This window comes from Bos grunniens, chromosome 15 (genome assembly GCF_055505025.1).
Source record: "Bos grunniens cultivar Pamir isolate PY7600 chromosome 15, Bosgru_T2T1.0, whole genome shotgun sequence".
Taxonomy (NCBI): Eukaryota; Metazoa; Chordata; class Mammalia; order Artiodactyla; family Bovidae; genus Bos; species Bos grunniens.
Genome location: NC_141179.1, coordinates 6,851,257 through 6,859,173, shown reverse-complemented (window position 1 = coordinate 6,859,173; position 7,917 = coordinate 6,851,257).

Genomic DNA, 7,917 nt, shown 5'->3' with positions numbered 1-7,917 from the left:
AGCTTTACTCTGGTGCTTGGCAGGTTTCAGGCGAGGGAAGTTCCCATAGAGGGTGGGTGACCTTCCAGTCAGAGGTGTGGGGCCACCACCAGGAGGGGAAGAGGGCAAGGGAACTCCCAGGCAGGAGGGGAAGGAGGCAGGAGGTTTCGTCTAAGTGCTGTTGCAGACAGCTTAGTCATGGATCTCAGAAGGCCAGCAGGGACTTGGTTTCTTAGACTGAGGATTTGTTTTGTGGATTCTGGGTATGCAAAACAGGCAGGATCTAAATGGCTTAAAATATGGTTCTTTAGGATACAGTTAAAGTAATTAGATGTGTAAAAATTTGAGTTTGGCACAGGCAAGATTTTGAGCTAGTAGTCCAAGTCTGCTGTGAAAAAGTAATATGAAGCTAATAAGCAGGGGGCATCTTTTTTTTAATTGGAGGATAACTGCTGTACAACAACGTGGATCAGCTGTAAATATACATATATCCCCTCCCTAGTGAGCCTCCCTCCCACTGCCCACCCATCCCACACCTCTGGGTCATCACAGAGCACCAGCGGAGTTCACAGGGTACATCTTTAATCCATTTATATAAATCTTCATCATCCTTTTGTTTTCTTGTTTATTTTTGGTTTCACTGGGTCTTTGTTGCTGCACATGGGCTTTTCATTGTGGTGTGAGGGCTTCCCTGCAGTGGCTTCTCTTGCTGTGCAGCACAGGACCTAGGCGTGCAGGCTTCAGTAGTTGCAGCAAGCGGGCTCAATAGTTGTAGTATGCGACTCTAGGGCATGCGGGCTTCAGTAGTTGTGGCTCACAGGCTCTAGACTTCAGACTCAGAAGTTGTGGCTCACAGGCTTAGCTGCTCCATGGCACGTGGGATCTTCCCAGACCAAGGATCGAACCTATGTCCCTGCATTGGCAGGTGAGTTCTTATCTGCTGCATCACCAGGGAAGTCCCATCCTAACTTTTAACTCATTAATTTTTTTTCATACTTTAAACTTTTTATTTTGTATTGGGGTATAGCTGATGAACAATGTTGTGATAGTTTCAGGTGAACAGTGAAGGGACTCAGCCATATATATACATGTGTCTATTCTCCCCAAAGTCCCCCTCCCATCCAGGCGGGCACATAACACTGAGTTTCATGTGCTCTACAATAGCTCCTTGTTGGTTATCCATTTTGAATATGGCAGTATGTACATGATCTTCCCAAACTCCCTAATTATCCCCTCCCTCGGGCAACCATAAGTTTATTTTCTAAGTCAGTGAGTCTCTTTCTGTTTTGGAAGTTCATTTGTATCATTTCCTTTTAGATTGCACGTATAAGGGACGCCATATGATACTTCTCCTTCTCTGTATGACTGACTTCACTCAGTATGACACTCTCTAGCTCCATCCATGTTGCTGCACATGGCATTATTTCATTGTTTTTAATGGCTGTTAACTCATTGAGTTTTGAAATTAGAGCTGCTGATATTTGAACTTATATCAATTAAAGTTCACTAATTAAGCTTTTAAATAATATTTCTGTTATTAAAATTTTGACTTTTGCTACAGACAACAAAATTTTAAAGCTCTCATGAACTTAATACAGATAGTGATTTTTTTTCCCCAATAGATGGAAAGGTAATACTTGGGATGTTGTAAGTAACTAGAAGTTGGGGAAGAAAACTATGACATGGCCAAATTTTCCAAATTTTTAATGTGTTGGGTTTTATTTAATTTTTAAATAAAGTATTTCAAAAATTCAGGAAAGTATACATTTCATTCTTGTATTGAGGAATACCAGAATATGCCACCCCAAAGTGTACTTATAGAAAATGGATTATTTTGTCTTGCTCTTTAGTATCTTAAAGATGACTCTTAAAACTCTTATCAAAGGAGAGGACAAGGACTCAAATCTGCACAACAAACCTTACTAAACAATTCTTATTTACCATGCTTTTCCTGATTACCTTCCTATATCTTGATTCTCACCCAGAAACCCCAAACCTCTTTTCCTTTGCTGGTATTAAAACCCAAGTTCTAATCCCATCTTTAATGTTATTCATCACTGAGGATTCTTATTCATACATGTGTAACCTTGTTTTTCTCTTGCCAATCTATCTTTGGCCAGTCTAGTTTCCAGCATCCCAGCTGGGGAACCTAAGATGGGCAAAGTAAGAATTTTTCCTTCCTTATGATATACACTGATGTAAGGGAGAAAAAAAATAATTTCCCCTTTGCCCTTCTGAGTTTTTGGCTGAGACCTCTGTAATAAAAGACTATTAACAAGAAAAACATCAGAAGTTTCACATATCTACCTCATGTATACATGGGAGATACCCTGGGGAAACTGAGTAACTCCCTGAGACGGACTAAGCCACAGGCTTAAATACCACTTTCACCTCGAAACAAAAAGAAAGAAGGGTGTGAGGAGGCCAGTTACAGGGAAGTTTCCAGGAAAAGCACAGTAAACCAGGGTAAAGTTTGCTGCTGCTGCTGCTAAGTCGCTTTAGTCGTGTCCGACTCTGTGCGACCCCATAGACAGTAGCCCACCAGACTCTCCTGTCCCTGGGATTCTCCAGGCAAGGACACTGGAGTGGGTTGCCATTTCCTTCTCCAATGCATGTAAGTGAAAATGAAAGTGAAGTCACTCAGTCGTGCCAGACTCTTAGCGACCCCACGGACTGCAGCCTACCAGGCTCATCCGTTGCTGCTGCTGCTGCTGCTAAGTCGCTTCAGTCGTGTTCGACTCTGTGTGACCCCATAGACGGCAGCCCACCAGGCTCCCCCGTCCCTGGGATTCTCCAGGCAAGAATTCTGGAGTGGGTTGCCATTTCCTTCTCCAATGCATGCAAGTGAAAAGTAAAAGTGAAGTCGCTCAGTCGTGTCCGACTTGTAGCGACCCCATGGACTGCAGCCCACCAGGCTCCTCTGTCTGTTGCTACATAGATTTAAATCAGTGCCTTCTCCATTTGTCACTCCCCAATGCATCTTTGGCCTGTCTAGCCCAGTCTTAGCAAGAATCTTGCTATGTCATGTTAGTGAGAATGTGCCGAACCTTAATATCTGATTAAATTCTTTATCTTCCACCTTTGATATATATAAGCCCTCAGCCAATCTTCAGCAAGGATCCACCTGCCCTTGATGTCTCCACTAAGTAATTTCACATCCACTGACCCTTCATTCCACTGGTTGGCTACAAATTCTCAGCTATCTTTGTGGTATTCAGAGTTGAGCCTGATCTCTCTCCCCATGGCAATGCTTTATTGCAACAGTCTTAAGTCTTCCTTTCTGTTGTTCATTACTTGTAAACGTTTTGACAAGTGTCAGAACAATTTTTTTCTTTAATAATATCACATAATAAATCCTAACATTCTTTTATACTTCCTAAAAAATTAAACAACCATTACATATGCAATTGATGCACTGAAAAGATTATGAATCTCATTCATCATAAAGCAGTGAAATTAAAAGTACACTGAGATACTATTTAACAGACGGGCAAAAATTCAAAAGTTTGACAACATATCTCCTTGATGAAAGTGAAGTGAAAGTCGTTTAGCTGTGTCCAACTCTTTGTGACCTCATGGACTATACAGTCCATGGAATTCTCTAGGCCAGAATACTGGAGTGGGTAGCATTCCCTTCTCCAGCGGATCTTCCCAACCCAGGGCTCGAACCCAGGTCTCCCACATTGCAGGCCAGTTCTTTACCAGCTGAGCCACCAGGGAAGCCCATCTCCTGGATGAAGTGGTGTAGAAAAAGGGAAATTACATACATTGCTGACTGGATTGCAAAATGCTAATACTTCCATGAAAGGGAAGGGGTATTTGATCACATCTAGCAAAATTACATACGAATTTGCCATTTGACCTAAGAATCCAACTTCTGGGAATATATCCTAAAACAAAATGTCCATGACTATTCATTATAGTATTATTTGTAATAGCAAAAGATTGGAAACCACCCAGATGTCCATCAAAGGGAAGTAGTTGAATACATTATGGCATATGAAATAAAATTACATCTTATAGCAAGACAAGAAAAAAAATCAAACACAAAAAATTTTCCCAGCCCTTTGGCCTCGTCTCTCCTGCCACTGTGCATAATGTATCTGCATTAAACATCGACCAGACCTCTCCATTTGCAGAAACACCTGCTCAACTATACAGAGCAACATTCTCCTAGTACCAACAAGACAGTTCCTTAAAAGATAACAGTCCTTCTTAATCTAGGAAGGGGCCCGTTACTTGCTTAACTACTATAAACTGTCAATAATACATCATTTAATATACAGCCCTCTGTCTTAAAAACTTATATTGATATAACTGTGCTTTGACCTCTAAGGGGCAGAACAGTTCTTAGAGCTTTCTGAGAATCTATTCCTGGATTATAACACTCAATTTGGCTCAGTTAAATTTTCCATTTTTTTCTTAGATTAACTGACTAATTTTTTCACCAACAGGGACTAGTTGACTACATAGCGCTACATCTACACTATGGAGTACTGTGCAGAAATGAGAAATCTATCTCTACTAGTATTGAGTGATCTCCAGAATTAGTAAGTGGAAAAGGTGGGAAAAATATGCTACCGTTTATCTAATAAAAAATAAATATATGGATAAATATATATAATTATATTTTTAGAATTAAAAAAAGAACCATAAACGTGTTTAAATCATTGCCTATGAGGCAGGAAGAAAATGGAAGTGAGAATAAGGATTTTTCAGTGTGAAGGAAGGGAGTTACAGATGTACAATCAAGGGTTATCCAGCTTATAACAGAACAGGTTATAAGAAAAATACAGTTGACGGGAACAGAGTAAAGGGACAAAGTAGGTGATTAAATAATCAATCTCACTAGGACATTATAAGTAGAAAAAACATGGGCTACTCTTGTAAATTAATGATTACTCAGGAAAGCAGGTTTGCTTACCACCAAACCAGGTAGGCTTGCTTAGCAACAAAACCATGCAGCAGAAGCATGAGACATGCTCTCAAACAATAAAACAGTGGTGGCATAAAACCCACATATCTCAGTGAGTTCAGTAAGTTAATGATTCTTAGGACATGCTCTCTGCACACATGAAAAACAATAACTTGTGGACTTAAATTGACCATGTAGGGAACAAGAAAACTTTCCTGCTCAGCCTGGAGGAGGAACTGATGATGGAAGCATGATGTCTACTCAGTTCAGTTCAGTTCAGTTGCTCAGTCATGTCTGACTCTTTGTGACCCCACGGGCTGCAGCATGCCCGGCCTCCCTGTATATCACCAACTCCTGGAGTTTACTCAAACTCACGTGCATTGAGTCAGTGACGCCATCCAACCATCTCACCCTCTGTCGTCCCCTCCTCCTCCCACCTTCAATCTTTCCCAGCATCAGGGTCTTTTCCAATGAGTCAGTTCTTCACATTAGGTGGCCAAAGAATTGGAGTTTCAGCTTCAGCATCAGTCCTTCCAATAAATATTCAGGACTGATTTCCTTTAGGATGGACTGGCTGGATCTCCCTGCTGTCCAAGGGACTCTCAAGAGTCTTCTCCAACACCACAGTTCAAAAGCATCAATTCTTTGGCACTCAGCTTTCTTTATAGTCCAACTCTCACATCCATACATGACTACTGGAGAAACCACAGCTTTGACTAGATGGACCTTTGTTGGCAAAGTAACATCTTGGCTTTTTAGTATGCTATGTTGGTCATAACTTTTCTTCCAAGGAGCAAGTGTCTTTTAATTTCATGGTTGCAGTCACCACCTGCAGTGATTTTGGAACCCCCCCAAAATAAAGTCTACTCAGTGGAAAGTACTCTGAGGTCTACTCAAGAAAGACAAACAAGTTCTTCTCCCTCTTTCATTTTTCCTTTGATTATAAAACTCCAGCCCAGTAAGATCCTGGGGCATGGCACCCCCTTCCTGCCTGCTTGTAAGGCTCACAAGCATCTTATTCTAATAAATCACTTCTTATTTATCACTTTGCCTCTCACTGAATTCTGCACTGAGACACAGAGCCCCTGATATCACACCAAATGGTTTCACAACTGAATAACAGTACCACAGACAGTCAGATTATGGTCTTAAATATCATTTCCCACTGAAGGAAACAGAGCATTTTGAATAAATGGCTTGTTATAATTACTGGGTAAGAGATGTACAAAGCCAGTATTGAAAGCAATCAAAGACTACCAGGGCCATTTCTAAAGGACTCAGGAATGACTTCCCTGGTGGTCTAGTGGCTAAGACTCTATGCCCTCAATGCAGAGGCCTGGGTTCACTACAACTAAAGGTCCTGCATGCTGCAACAAATATCAAAGATTCTGTGAGCCAAAACTAAGACTCAGCACAGTCAAAAAATAATTAAAATATACACATAAATTTTAAAAAAAGGACTCAGGAGCCAACATAAATAAGCTCCCATTGGTCTATTGAGAATAAGTGCAAAGGATTGTAACTCACAAAGTGTTAAAATCCCTAGATTCATACAGATAACTGTTCACTTTAGGGTTTTTACCCATTAGAACTTTTTTTAATAGTTTAGGTTACCATTTAATTTTATTTTTCATTAGAGTAACCACTCATTATTACTTATTGACCAGTTAAATCCTTTTCTCAATGATATGTAATGTAATCCCAATGTCAGGTTCATATATATATTTCTAGGCACTGTATCTTGTTCCTTTATTTGTCCATCCTTGCGCTAACTCAGTACTATCTTAATTACTATGACTTTACTATATAACTCATTATCTCATGGATAAGTCCCTTCAATCTTATATTCTTCTTCAAAATTGTCTTGGATCCTGTAAATATTTTATTGACATAAATGTGAAAAATATTAGGATAGCAACCTCAGTAGAAATACACACCTTATTTTTAAAAATCACCAGCAATTGTACACTGTAAATATTAAAAAGATTAACTGAGTAAGTGGGCAACAATAAATTTAACATTCAACTACAAGGTTATACTGGAGAAGGCAATGGCAACCCACTCCAGTATTCTTTCCTGGAGAATCTCAGGGACAGGGGAGCCTGGTGGGCTGTCGTCTATGGGGTCGCACAGAGTCAGACACGACTGAAGCGACTTAGCAGCAGCAGCACAAGGTTATACAAGGTTATAGTTATTTATTATGCCTGAATGTTATTACACAGTTTTTTTTTTTGAAATATCTATGGACTTTCAGTTTTTGAAATACGAATTTTCCCTTATACTGTTTTGGTCAGGACAAGAATTGAAAATGAGAAATAGTCTTGAATCCAGAATGAACAGTTCTTGCTATATTTATTTTCCCACACATAAAAATAAAGTTGAGTAACTTTCAGAGAAATTGTAACTTGAACTAAATACTGAACTACTATCAAACCTCGTGCATATTTGGAAGTTTTTAGTCATTGGGAGTCACGGCATTTCTTTTCTCTGTATCACAATCTGTTACGAATACTTTCTTTTTACTATTAACACTTGAACAGAAGCCCTCCTGTTCTGTGACTGACTAGCAGGCAGAAATGACAGGGACAGGAAATGGGAAATGGTTCAGGGTTTTGGAATTCCCCCGGCTGCCTAATTAAGTAGCTTATTTGGAAGTTTTTGAAATATTTGCCCCCCTGGGGTTCCCCTGAGAGAAGAAATCATCTGCTATCATTCACAAAGAGAGTCTTCACAAAACATAAACTAAAAAATTCCCTTGCTGCAATATAGCAAATATTTACTGTATGCCACTGCTAGAGAGGGGAGCAAACCAAGATTTTGTATTTACGATTTTTATATCACTTAACTATACAAACATGTCACTTAACTATATAAACGTTATTTATAAGGGCTCCTTTGTGGTTCCTTCATGATTAACATATACATGCGTATGAATGTACCCACTCATTGGAAAAGACCCTGCCTGATCTTCGGATTGAGGGCAGGAGAAAAGGGCCACAGAGGATGAGACGGTGGCTGGCATC